This window comes from Adiantum capillus-veneris, chromosome 27 (genome assembly GCF_014529385.1).
Source record: "Adiantum capillus-veneris isolate H3 chromosome 27, ASM1452938v2, whole genome shotgun sequence".
Lineage (NCBI taxonomy): Eukaryota > Viridiplantae > Streptophyta > Polypodiopsida > Polypodiales > Pteridaceae > Adiantum > Adiantum capillus-veneris.
In genome coordinates, this window is record NC_140957.1 from 62588589 (window position 1) to 62602679 (window position 14091).

Below are 14091 nucleotides of genomic sequence, written 5' to 3' on the forward strand. Positions count from 1 at the left end.
TTGTGGTAGGGTATCAAGAAGAAGACCTAGGCAACACCCCGGATCCAGCAAAGCCCCAGGTCAACGACCCTTTAGTCTAAGGCTAAGCGATGTAGGTGATCCTAGTCTTGTAATGATGCTGCCATGAAAAACATAACACATTAGTCCAATCACAATAGCACTTTCCATATACACAAACAATATTTTCCAAACAAGCAGTTAGACTGTACATGGTCTCTACACTTACACGTCTACCATCAACCATCTAGACCACTTTATGATCCATTCCCAAAACCACAAACCATAATCCAATCACATCACACGGGTGAGCACTCTACCCAACTTGGGTGAGGCAGGTGAGGCACGACCAATCCTGCATAACCACTTTAGAACATAACATGGCTGCAACAATTTCGACAGCATAACCATATCCTGAAAAAAAACCATGAGCCACACCGGCTTCCACCATCAAATCACAACCCTAATTCATGAGTAATCTCAGACCTTAACCATAAATCATAACCACACTGGATCAACTCTCACACTTGGAGTTTGGCATAACCCCTACAATCAATCGGAGTCCACACATATGGCCCTTAAGACATGATTCTTTCATGCATAAAAAGAGTATGACCAGCAACTAATCATGATATAAAAATCAAATTTTGGCAACATCCAACCATGCAAAGTTGATGCATCTCATCTGCAGTTCACCTCCCTTGCACATGGAAGTAGTTTTTGACCTAGAAAGGTGGAAAGCAATCATAACCATGCACATGAGACATCCACATCAATCCATGAGTTTCTATACATAATATGATAGCATTCCATCACCATAAACATGATGGAAAACAGCTTTGACCTTTAGGTCAACCATAAACCATAACTTCACACATATGCAAAAAACAGCTTTTTGGCATTTTTGGGAGCATGCAGAACATGCAAATGAAAGTATTTGACCTCAAACCAATGGATCAAGCTCAGCTCCATAACATAGAATAGCACTCTATCACATCACTTCACCGATATGGTACTCACACAACAAATGGTAACCCCAAAAGAAAGCCACTTTAATCATATCTGCCTATGTGGTTCGGGATGTTTAACCATATACTCTCATATAAGTTTATGGCCATCTAATAGCTGAAGCCAACTCATCAAAACAAACCATAACATGTATAAAAATAGCTCGGTTAACTGACGACGTCATATGGTACCTCCCCTTGGTAGCACCCCTATATGTGTATGTAAAACCGGTTATGGAACGATTAATAACTTGCATTCCTGTGGTGATAACGGAGACCTAAATTCATTTATCATCAAGTTTCATCAAGCTTCTTAATTGGTTATGTGGGTTTGCCCATCCAGTGAATCTATATGGTGGTTCTCCGAGGAGCCTGTAGTCAAAATTTGGTTGTGCAGTGGACAACAAGCTGTCTTTTGACCATATCTCTTAGGTCGTGCGTGTTTTTCACATGACACCAAAGAGAGAAAATGTTCTAAATGATGTGTTTTATCTTTGGATTAAAGGTTTCGGGCTGGTTCATAACGGTTTGTGAGTTATGACCAAAACAGTGTTCCTATGGCCTCTATGACGTGAAACAAAAAGGACTTTTTATGCACGCACGTGATCATAAACGCATCATGTGTATAAATCAGTATGGTAAACATGATGAAATAATCATGGGGCAACTTTATATGTACTCGGTTAATCCATATATACACCTATATACGAAAAACAATCACCGACAGGGTGATTACTTAGAAAAACGACATAGAGAGAGGGAGATGATGGCTATGGAGTTTAGAGCTTCTCAACGTGCTTTAGAAACGATTAGGGATTGTCGAAAGGCTTCTTGCTTTTCCGCAAGAGAGCGGTGGTGAGAGCCACGTAGAGGTATTCACCACGAAAGCTTCTGAAGAGCGCGTACACCGTGAAACGAGAGAGAAGATAATAAGCGCGTAGAGAGAGAGAGAGAGAGTATCTTTCTTCCTCTTCTTCTTCTTCTTCTCAAGAGAAGAGCTTATGGAGATGGTGATGAAGAGCTTGCACTACTCTATATAATAGATACGTATAGCCTTGCGATAGTAGACGCAACAGACGGCATTGAAAACTGAGCACTCTATGCCAATTTATAGGTTCTCCAACTGTCCGGAGTGTGCCCCGAGCTACGGTAGCGCTAGTTCTCAACCTAGATTAGCCTCCTGCTTTTGGGAAAAGACTCCAATCTTTTCTAAAAACATGGCACAACTTTTGGTGGTCAACTCTTCCACTTACCATTCAATTTTTACAGCAAAATTGGCCAACTGAACAGTATACGGCTAACTAATGGAAACCGTAGCTAGACTATGCCGTACCGTAATGTCCCGACATAATTATGACTTTCCCATACTGCCCTGGCATATTTACGATACCGTTTTTTATCTAAATAATTCCTGTAAAAAACTCGTTTGGTCTCGTTTCTGCTCTGGGTGACCAATTTTAAATGCGATGGTGACTAAAATTAATATTTTTATGTTTAGGTCATTATAAAGAGTACATTGCTGTTCAAAAATGCCGAAAAGCACGAAACGCTAAAAATAGCGTAAAAAGAAAAAAAAAAAGCAAAATGTTCTAAAATTGAACCATGGGTTCCCCTCGTCTACTGGAATAAGAAAGCGCACTCGCTTTTCACTAAAAAGCACTAAAAATCATGAAAAGGAAAACTTAGTGTGAAAAGCACTCAAAAAACAGATTTTTACAAAATTGGACCATAGCTTCTCTGGAACATGTAGATCAAAGATCCGACCTTGCTTTTTGCAAAAAAGCACCTAAAAGCATGAAACAACTAAAAATAGCGGATTTTTCCAAAACTTGAACCAAACGTACGTATAACCTACTGGAACATGGAAAGTACCTTGCTTTTTACTTTAGGACCTTCTAATATTGTCAATCAAGCATCTTAAGTCAAAATTTGGCAAAATAGATATTGAAAGCTACTTTTTTTATTTTTAGAAGAGACCCAAAAATTGGGGATCTTAAAGCTTAAATTTGTAAATGCTTTGGTTCTGTTAATATACTGTACTCACCATTGTGAGTTTTGCTAAAAAGAAAAAAGGAATCTTGTCATCTTCTATGCGGTTTCGCCTATGGTGACAAAAAGAGAGTCTTTTAAAATTCATGTCTATATGTATTCAAATTTTGTCAACTACCTTCTTAGCCTTTTTGGCTTGTAAAGAAGGCCTTTGGACAAAGTTCTTATTCTGATCTATCCTAATGAAGTACAATAGTTGGCAAGCAAAGAAGTTAATGTAGTAGGAATTTTATTGAGATGCAACTCTCTCTGTACCTTTCTATAACGTTGTAGCAAGCCACTTCTCTTCTCTCTCTCTCTATATATATATAAAGAGAGAGAGAGAGAGAGAGAAGTGGCTTGCTATATCTATATATATACATATATGTATATATATAGACACACACACACACATACACACACACACACATATATGTGTGTGTGTGTATACGTGTGTGTGTGTGTGTGTGTGTATATATATATATATATATTTATATATAAAGACATATATATAGCCATAGCTGCATCTTAATGTATGCCTAAATCTTCTACCCTATTGTGAAACAATACAACCTAGTTCAACATCGACCATAGATTGGAACCTCCTTTACAAGACTGCACACATACAACAAGTGGGCAACGTGGTAGAATCACCATTGTGACTAGAACTGTGACACGGAACAACAAAAGTGGGGGCCATGTCATGTCCTCAAAAAGTGTGATAATTTCACTTTTTAGCATCCTAAGTGTGGCATATGAAAATCTGAATATGAATATACATCTAAAAATTGGAAAACTAACAACCTAATGTACACGGTGAATACAAAAATTATTTTTTGTGGGTGCTCATATTTGATAGTCTAGACTCTAATGATGCCTTCTTGCATGGCCGCAAAGCCTTAACAACGGCAATATTGGCATAATGGTGAAGGCCTTAAAGTGTGATAACCCAAAAATGCCCAAATGGCCAAGGAGGATGCTACAATTATAGCACTCACATGAACAAGAAGAATGAGTGCATTGTCATGTGTGTGTGTGCGCGCGCGCACACACACACACGCACATGTGTCTCATCTCTAAAAATTCCTATGAGAAAACCATCATATACAACAAAGGAGATCTCTTAGCTAAGAGGAAAAGAAAAGCTAACGGCTAAAATGAGCTACCTATCTAGAAATTACATCCATAATCCAAACACACAAGGTACCACTAAAATATCCTCTCTATGAAGTGTTTCCCTCATGGGAAGATGTAGATTTGGGTGACTAAGATATCACGGTGTCTATCTCTAATGGCACACAATGATGGCTATGATTTGCTTTAGATGTGGGTATCTATGTCTCCTCCTAGATGGACATATATGTCTCCCTCTGGTGAGTGTTGCTACTCTATTCGAAGTAATATCTCTCAAATATGAAGGCCCCCAATGATGTATTTATGTCAAAGTCAATGAAGCAGGAGTGATGTCTTTAGTACTACCCATACTCGATTGTGTGACAACAAAGAAGTTGTGAACATGTTCTACCTCAATGGGAGTGGCTAGTGGGGATTTTTTTCCTATAGGATGACATGCTTTGACATAATTGGAGCTCCAAGAGAAAGAGCCCCAAACATCTTTGGTCCTCAAAATGCATCATTGTTTGTAGGGGCCCAAAGCTCTCCCAATTCAAGCAGCAATATCTCCCTTTAAAGGGTTATGCTAGATATCTTCAAAGAACTGAAATCTGATAAACCTCGGACATATTTGACTACTTATGCAAACTACAAAGGTGTTAAGATTATGACCAGTTTACTCAAGCCATGTATTGAGGATGATGACTCCCCCTCAATGAAAAGACCTAACTCTCTTGCCACCCCCAATTCATTCACTTCATCCTTAATTAGTGTAGTTCTTAATTCTTCTCTTTACATTGCATCATCCTAGAGATCATAATGACTAGCGGTGTCTTCATATTTGCTCCAATATCTCCATCCGTCTTACGTCCAACCTACCAAGTATGGTGGTCTAGACTAGGTCCCCAAATTTTTGCCCATAGACAATGATCGATGTCTAGCTATTTGAGTAACAAGCTAGCTCTAGCTATACTTGGAATTGTTGGGGTTTTGGGCATTAACAAAAGGATGACACCCCTATTTGTATTGGCCAATTTACCCCTAAAATGGAGTTTTTAAATGATCGAAGACTATATCTCACATAATAGGTGCCAAACGATATATGAGGGTAAATGAATGAGGTCAATAATGGATTTAACAGCTATAAATAAGTAATGTAATTGTCTTCTTTTCAAATACACTATGGAGAAGAAGAAAGTTAGGTGTACATCTTGAATTTATTGTTTTCTATATTAATTGAACATTCCTTTTTATGTGACAACATTGAAACCTTTATTCGTTGGCAACATTGAAAGCTTTATTCCTTTCTCTGTGACAACATTGAAAGCCTTAGTGAAGAAAGGAGTTAAGCATGCATTTGATGTGAATTATTGATTGATTGAAAATTTGTTTGATTATTTAATTTGTAAAAAAGTCCTTTCATTGATTTATATGTGCCCATATCATTAAATCTAGAACTATATCAAAATAGGACTCTTCAACATCCTTTTTTTCCCCAGGATTTGAATAAAATATATCGTGACTCTATAAACAAGGTGAAAGTTCACTATGGTTTACAGAAGGCTATTGAGAGGGTTTTGATATTTAAAAGAGAGTCTTTGTGAGAGAGAAAACAAGAAAGTGACAGTAGTATTTTAAAACATTTGTTGTCACACTAAAGTATTAGATTATTGAAAACAAATGCAATAAGATTAAAATATATTCCAAAAAATTAAACAAATGATGAATAGAAAAACACTTGGCAACATGAAGTGAGAAATTTAGAAAATGCAAAATGAAATTGATGGGAAAGGTTGTGGGAAAGAGCGAAGTAAACAAATGTCCATACTTTCTTACAAGGACCTATAATAAAATAGCTAAAAAATATTTCTAATCATAAGCTTGCCCTGTGGCACTAATATACAAGATTTATCCAATCGTCCAAAGATGGACTACTTATGCAGTCTAAAAATCCTTTTGAGGACCTTTTTATAGACTTTTTTTTGGTGTTTGTAAAAATTGTATTCTTACACTTTTGAGCTTATCATGATAAAAAAATTAGACCCATAAAAGGTGTTCTAACAAAAACGCATGTGATGCTTTGAAGAATAGGTATCCTATGATTAGACAAAAAATAATGAGGCCTAAAAAAAATAGTAAACTTATTATTGAGTTGGATAATGCTATAGAGACACGTACACTGTCTAAGCAATATCTAAGGTGATAGTTACATTACAAAACTACACACGTGACACAATGTTACATTGCTAAATTTATAATGTTTATCCAAAGTTGAACCCGCCCCGCCCCCCGCCCCCCCCCCCCCCCCCCCCCCCCCCAAAAAAAAAGGGAGAGTATTTCATTGGTTTTAATCTAGAGTATCATTTAAGATCATAGCTTTGTACTAAAACCAAATTGACTCTATCAAAGGCTTCACAGGGAAAATATGCAAGTGGGTCCAGAGAACATGGAAAATTAGTTTTTTCAATATTGACCTATTTCTTGAGGTAACAATTCACGTAGTCCTGCACTCCTTGTCAGCACTCAGATCGTCACATACTTCTTCTTTCATAATGTATGGCAGACAAAGAACCACCGTGTTTTGAAGGAGGTTTTGAGGTGGCAAGCTTCGCAAAAATTGTACAAGAAAGCAAAGTGCTAATATGGGCACTCGGGTGCAAGCATCACTTGGAGGATTGGTCTAGGACTACTTGTGCCTTGTTATCAGCAGACGGAATGCCTAGGATGGGGGCAAATCTTGGCCATTGGTAAATAAAAGATCTCAGAATGACAAGAGTATGGACCTTGTGTATCAAGGATGTGGAGGCGGGTTGGTAGGGGGTGGCTGCTCTGATAGCCATGTAATTATGATCCCTAGATGTTGTCATGGCTTAACATGAGCATGACAAGACCTTGTAATTTTTTGGTCTGCTCAATATAATTCACTCACAATTGTGAGTTTTGTTATATATATATAAAAAAAAAACCAAATTGATTCTTCGATCTCTTAGCCAACATTTTGGAAACTGGGACTAATCTTGGTCATCAGTAAATAAAAGATCTCAGAATGACAAGATTATGGACCTTGTGTATCAAGGAGTAGGGGGCGGGTTGGTAGGGGTGGCTGTCCTGGTAGCTAATGTAAGTATGGTCCCTGGATGATGTCATGGCTTAACAAGAGCATGACAAGACCTTGTAATTTTTTGGGCTGTCTAATATAATTCACTCACATTGTGAGTTTTGCTATTTTTTTTTGAAAACTACACATTTTTAACTTATGTTTATAGTTTACGCTTGGGACTATAAATGTAAATGACTCCTTCGCATGAGAAGTATATCTTTTAAAAGCTATAGACATTTTACTAATTTTTGTCTTTCTAAAGAACCCTCAGAGGAGAGTTGAGTTAGACATACTTTCAATGTTTTTTGCAATGATGATTATTGAGACTTACTTTAAATATTATTTTGGTTTTAAAATATTAAATGGATCTTTTTATTTCATCTTTCATTTCACATCCTTGCATGTCTTGACTTTTTTTACATTCTTAGAATTTTTACACACACATACACACATATATATTAAGGAGTTCTTTTTATTTCACCTCTCATTTCAGAGCCTCACATGCCTTGACTTTTCTTGCATTATATAGCTTAATTCTAGTAAGTGTTCGGAAAAGTATCTTTTATTAAACAACCATCAACCAAATTCCCTCCTTGAAAAAAAGAAGACCAGAAATAGTAGCTGAAATTTTGAAATTTGTTAGGGTTGAAGAGCTCAAGTTATGGAGCATGCCGGTCTTCTTGGATTGTCAATCGGAGCTCCAAGGAGAAAGTTATGGCCATTTGAATGTTTATCGGGGGCTAGCTATGGACCAAGCCGTCCGCATTGGAAAGCATGCCAATTGGGAGATTATGGGCCTCAACCAGGTTTTAGAATGTGCACTATATGGGGTTATCCAAAATCGAGAGATTGTCAAATGGAGTTTCAAGGGCTGAGATATTGTAGTTGAAAGTCGATGCCAAAAAGACAACAGAGAGATCCCAAATGATTTCTTCAAATTTTCTGGCCTAGAAAGGCGGGACCGGGGAGGTCAAGTCATGTCAAGATCTACCCACTGAGTGGCTGGGGACCATGTCTACAGACAGTGTTTAGTGGCTCAGCAATAGGGCAAATATGTAGGGAGTGGCAGAGGTTTGAAAAAGGTGGGAGAAATACCTTCTTCTTCAAGCTTTTTTGAGAGGGTTGTGGAGACCTTTGGGGCTCAACTCATAGGGCACTACCACATGTCTAGTGGGAAATCCCGCATGCCAAATATGGGGCTAGGCAACCATGGTATAAGTCCGAGAAGGGTTGCCTCCTACGGGCATCACAAGGCATGGTCCTTGCGGCTTGGAGCTCTCAGCAATGGCGGGCAGCGTGCATGGGTGCTGTGCGCAAATGTGTGCCGACGGTGCTGGTGTTTGGTGTCATACTATGGTGGTGGTCGTGGCCGTTGGTCGATACGGCTCTTGTTGACAAGGTGATGATGTGGCAGTGGAGCCTGCGGGGGCGCGTTCACATGGGGGCATAAGCCCCGCCCTTCCCAAAAGCTTTTTGAAGGCAAAGTTGCTCCAAGGGAGCAATGAAGGCGCCATCGTTGCCCCTTGGGAGTTAAAGGGACTCTCAAAGAGTGTGCGAGAGTGTGGAGTTCCAAGATGTCACCCCCCAATCAAGCATACTAAAAGTACACGGCCAAGAGCAAGCAAAGGTGGTCGAAGGTCAAAAAGGAAATCTGGAGGAGTTGCACGGGTCAAGGGAAAGAGAAAACCCCTCTTTTTATTTTTTAAAGATATGTAACTCCTTATAAGAGGGATTTTAAAAATTTGAACATGCTTCTGCCAAGTGAGTGGAGAGAGTGCAAGTAGGAGCACTTTGGCTCTATGTAAGCTGCTTTGCAAGAAGCAGTTCTCCTTCCCCTCTCTTCTAGCGTTGATTCCCTGCTTACGAAGTAAAGTGCTTTTCTTTTAAAAAACACACAACCATTGGGTTCAGTCACCAATATGTCTATAAAAGACGAGCATTTTTTTTATCAAACCAGTGCATAGCAACTGTCGAGAGTAGCTATTGGAGAGTTAAAAGCAAACATCTAAATTTGTCATTAGGTGTATTCTACATATTTATCTTCTATGGCTCATAATGGGGATCAGGTTTCAGCTACCCCCTCCCTTCTTTTTACTCATGTGCAAGGCCTCTGTTGCCAATTGCGATGAGGTTGAGCATAACTTCAAACCGTTGTTTGTGTATGCAAAGAGAGAGAGAGAGAGAGAGAGAGAGAGAGAGAGAGAGAGAGAGAGAGAGAGAGAGAGAGAGAGGTGCTCGAGCTTCTATTAAAGCATATGTGTGCACGTTGGTGCAGTAAAATAGGTGTGTATAGGTAGAATTTTGTGGATTTTGAAGATGAATCCTAGTGGATTGGGGTGTTATGTTTACTTTTGAGCTATGGTGAGGAATTCATTTGTGTCCTGGGTGTGCTCTCCTCTTCCCCCTCTCCATCTTCAGGTGCGTACACAAAGGAGCACACTGATTGCTCCCGTTGGTGCAGGAAAAAACAAAGTTTTGCATTGTCAAAGATGGCGTCTTGGAGCTATGGTCCAATTTTCACAGTTGATGAGAGTCTTGACAAATAGATTGTGGATTTTGAACTGTATATGCTGTTACTGCGTATGCTGAATGAGGACAACAAGATGCAGACTTTTTTGTTGGTGAAGTGCTAGGAAATCAAAAGTGTGGTACGAAGCGTTGAAAGGTGAGCTGAGGCTTGCTTGGCCGATTTTACAGGCACTGTTCTTACATGACTTTTGTAAAGAAGCATCCCCAGCTGAAATGGATGCCAAAATGAAGGCGCTTAAACAGGAAGTAAGTGAAGAATTTAGTTTGTTTTTTGCTTATTTTCAATCTTGTTGGGCAGAGTTAGCAGCATCAATGCATTTCGCTAATGGAGAGTACTTTAAGCTGGACAAATTCATGGCGTGCCTACATCCTAAAGTGAGGGAAAAGGTAGATTTTGAAAGTCTAGAGAACTATAATGGTGTAGAGGCAATTGCAAAGGCAAAGAGTAGGAAAAATCAGAATAAAATTGAGCAAGGAGTGGCGGGTTATTAAGCAGCAGCTCCTACTCAACCCCAGGGTCTGAGGGATGTTGTTCGTGAAGAGAGCCATGGGAACCGAGGTGTAGCGGTGGTGCAGTAGAATTGGGTGCAAACTATGCAAGATTTGTACGAGAAAATGCAGGAATTGCGGCTAAGTATAACGAATAGAGGGCAGCCAAGAGGGGCAAGGATTAGGGGCAATGCCGTGGCTTGGTAGGTGATAATTGTGGTGAAGAAGGGCATTATGTGCAAGACTGTTCTCATTTGCCAAGGGAAAGAAGTGGTATCTACCTGCTATTTGGTAGCGCAAGAGGTCAAGCACAACTCAATGGCTTGAGGGAGCAGGCAATGGAGCTAAGGGCAATGTGCAGGCAATGCAAAATATGCCACTCAAGGTGGATAACCCGGCAGATGTTCTTCCTTTGGTAGATGCAATCATCGAGAAGAAGATGCAGGTTCAAGCCTATATAGATGGTAAAGCACAAGTTTGCATCACGACGGAGGCTGCAATGTGGGAAACAAGTGTTAAAGCAATAGCCAAGTCAAATGTGCACATGAGAAAGGCCAACCATGCTAAAGGCAGGTGTTTGGGTGTGGCTCAGGATATAAGGGTAAAAGTGATGGGCACTGAGTGCTTAATCAATTTCTTTGTGATGGAAGCAAGTGATTATGCACACCCTATCATCTTGAGTAGGCCGTGGCCATTGGTGATAGGTGCCAAACAGGATTGGGAGAGCAGGGTGTTTACCTTCCCTGATAAAGAAAGGGGAAGATAGGTGGTGCTAGACCTAAAACCAAGGAGATCCGTTTCAATCCTATGGCGGCAAGAAATGAGGATGATACCACGAGTTATCAATACAAGACAAAGATTGCCAATGATGAGGGGTATATTGATACGAAGGAAGAGGGAAGTGAACATGATATTTAAAAAATTGATGCTGATTTGTTGGGTTGATGTGGAAGATTGTGTGCATAAGAGGAGGTGCAACCACAGGTCCATGGCATAGGTACAAAGGAAGTGGTCAATATGCTAAGTGAGGATTTGACCAAACAAGAGAAAGAAAGCTATGTCCAGTTGTGTACCTTCTTTCCAAATTGATTTGTGACAAAGTACAAGGAATTGTGAGGAGCCAAGGGTGTTGAACATAAGATAATCCTCAAGGAAGGGTAACCCTAAGGCGCAAAAGCTAAGGAATTTGGGTGAAATTCAAAAGGAAGCCCTTTGGCAAGAGATCAATCAATTGTTGGATGTAGGTATTATATACCCCGTGAAGGAATCTAAGTGGGTTTCCGTAGTGGTTATCACTCTTAAGAAGAATGGGAAGTGGTGGGTGTGCATCGACAATAAGCCATTAAATGCGACGACCAACAGAAATCACTATCTGTTGCCGTTTCAGGATGAGATCCTAAGCCAGGTAGCTAGCACGAGAGGTACTCTATCAGGGATGGCTTTGTAGGGTACGTTCAGATAGGGATTGCTTTTGAAGACCAGTTGAAGATGACATTCATCTCTCGATGGGGGTGTTTTGCATTTTGCAAGATGCCATTTGGGTTGGTGAATGCCTATGCCACCCTCGAGGGTTTCACTGTTTAGTACTCCCCCTATATAACGTCCATTCGCGGAGTATTAAAAAAACCCTTCTTTTAACATGTATGAATGAATTAAATGATAAAAACCCCTTATTTTAATGTATCTCTATTAAATTGCCTAATAGTTTTGCATTTAAAAACCACTCCTTTGGAATTCATATTATACATTAACATGTTTACATAGTGCACCCCTCGAGATGCCACCTTTCAAGATTGGATGAACATGGTGTTTGGTCCATACTTGGGCAGGTTCATCATGGTATTTATGGATGATAGTGGTTGTTATTGCTCCAGGTTAGATCACCTGTCAAAGTTACAATATGTTTTCAAAGGCTTGATGAATCAAGAGGCCAATTGAACCCCAAGAAATGAAAGTTAACACAACCTTGAGCATCATTATTGGGCCATGTAGTGTCATAAAATGGAATTGAGGCGGATCCAAAAAAGGTCAAGGCTCTAGTCCTAATGGAGACTCCTTCTAATGCTCAGGGCTTGGCATCGTTTGTGCACACACTGAAGTACCTATCGAGGTTTTTTTAGATGCTATTGCAATATGTATACCCCCTTCAAAAGAGGGCGCAACAGGTGCATGGTTTTGAATGGGATAAAGAAGCTCAAGAAGCTTTTGACAGGGTGAAGGAGATCGTATGTCAACTACCAACGGTGTGTCCACCCAATCGAGAAGATGACTTTTATGTCTCCATGATGGTAGGTACGATGGCTATTGGGGCAGTATTGCTGTGAAAGTTGGGAATGAGTTATAAGCCTATCTATTTTGAAAGTAGAGTGATAAGTCCTAGAGAGGTGACCTACACGAAAGTGGAGCAATGGGTCATGGCCTTGGTTTTTGCATGTAGGAAGTTCAAGGTGTATCCCATTGTACGGAATTTTTATGTGTTGATGACCAACAATTTGTTTTCGAAAATAGTGTTGCGTTTAAAGTCATAGAAGTAGATTATATGGGTAATAGAGTTACAGGAATTTGAGTTTGAGTTCAAGGTCGACCATACAAGTCGGTCTCATCTGGTGGATATTTTGGTGAGCAAGGTCATTGATCTGCCAATTTATCCCAGGGTGGTGTGGGATGAAGCTAAGGAGGAACTTGATTTGGTAGGAGCTTTTACCATGTGGTTTGATGGTGCATATAGAAGGTGATACAGAGAGCAGGTGGAGGTGTGGTGATACAGACCTACACGAAAAGGTGATATTTCAAAAGCTCACAACTTGGAAGACATTCATACCAATAATGAGGCAGAGTATCTCACTTTACACTTGGGGTTGAAGCAGTGTGTCAAGTTTGGTATTTCTAGGTTGGTGGTGAAGGGTGATGCTTTATTGGTGATGAAGGAGTTGTTAGGCCAATGGCAGTTGAATCAAGATTCATTGAAGCATTGGTTCTATGTCATTAAAATGTTGCTGCAATTTTTTAAGAGGTTCAGTTTAAGCATGTTAAAAGGGAGCAACACTAAGAAGCGGATCAGCTTGCAAGTAGCAACATACATGTATATATGTGGCCCCACCCATCTATGCTGGTCATGAGAATTTAAAGGATATTGAGGACTTTTTGAGCATAGACCAATGTTCAAAAAGGTTGTCTAAGATGCCAAAGTGGAGGATAGTACAGAAGTCTTGCAGGTTTACATTAATAGGGGAGGATCTAGTGACTTATGGACACGATGAAGTGTTGCGGAGGGTGCTATACGAAGAAGAGATTCGTATGGTACTACAACAATGCCATGAGGAGAGTGGAAATCAAGGTAAATATGAGGGTTTGTTTTGAATTCTAAGAGCAGGGTTTTGGTGGCCTTTGGTAGTGCGTGATGCACACTAATGGTGCAAAATCTGCCATGAGTGCTAGTCAATGGGTGAAAGGCATTTTTTTATTTCCATTTTAGAGGCAACTTGGCCAATACAATTAGGGGTTCCATTATTTTGTTGAGACCCAAACCCAACAATTCCAAGTATAGCTAGAGCTAGCTTGTTACTCAAACAAGTAGAGATCGATCATTGTCTATGGGTACAAATTTGGGGCCCTAGTTACTTTGTAGGTTGGGATGTAAGATGGATGGAGAGATTGAAGCATATATGAAGAGACCGCTAGACATTACGATCTCTAGGATGATGTAATGTAAAGAGAAGAATTAAGAACTACACTAGCTGATGTAATTAAGGCTCTGTGTAAGCTGCTTTGCATGAAGAAGTTCTCCTTCCACCCCTCTTCTAGTGTTGATTCCCTGCTCCCCCTCCC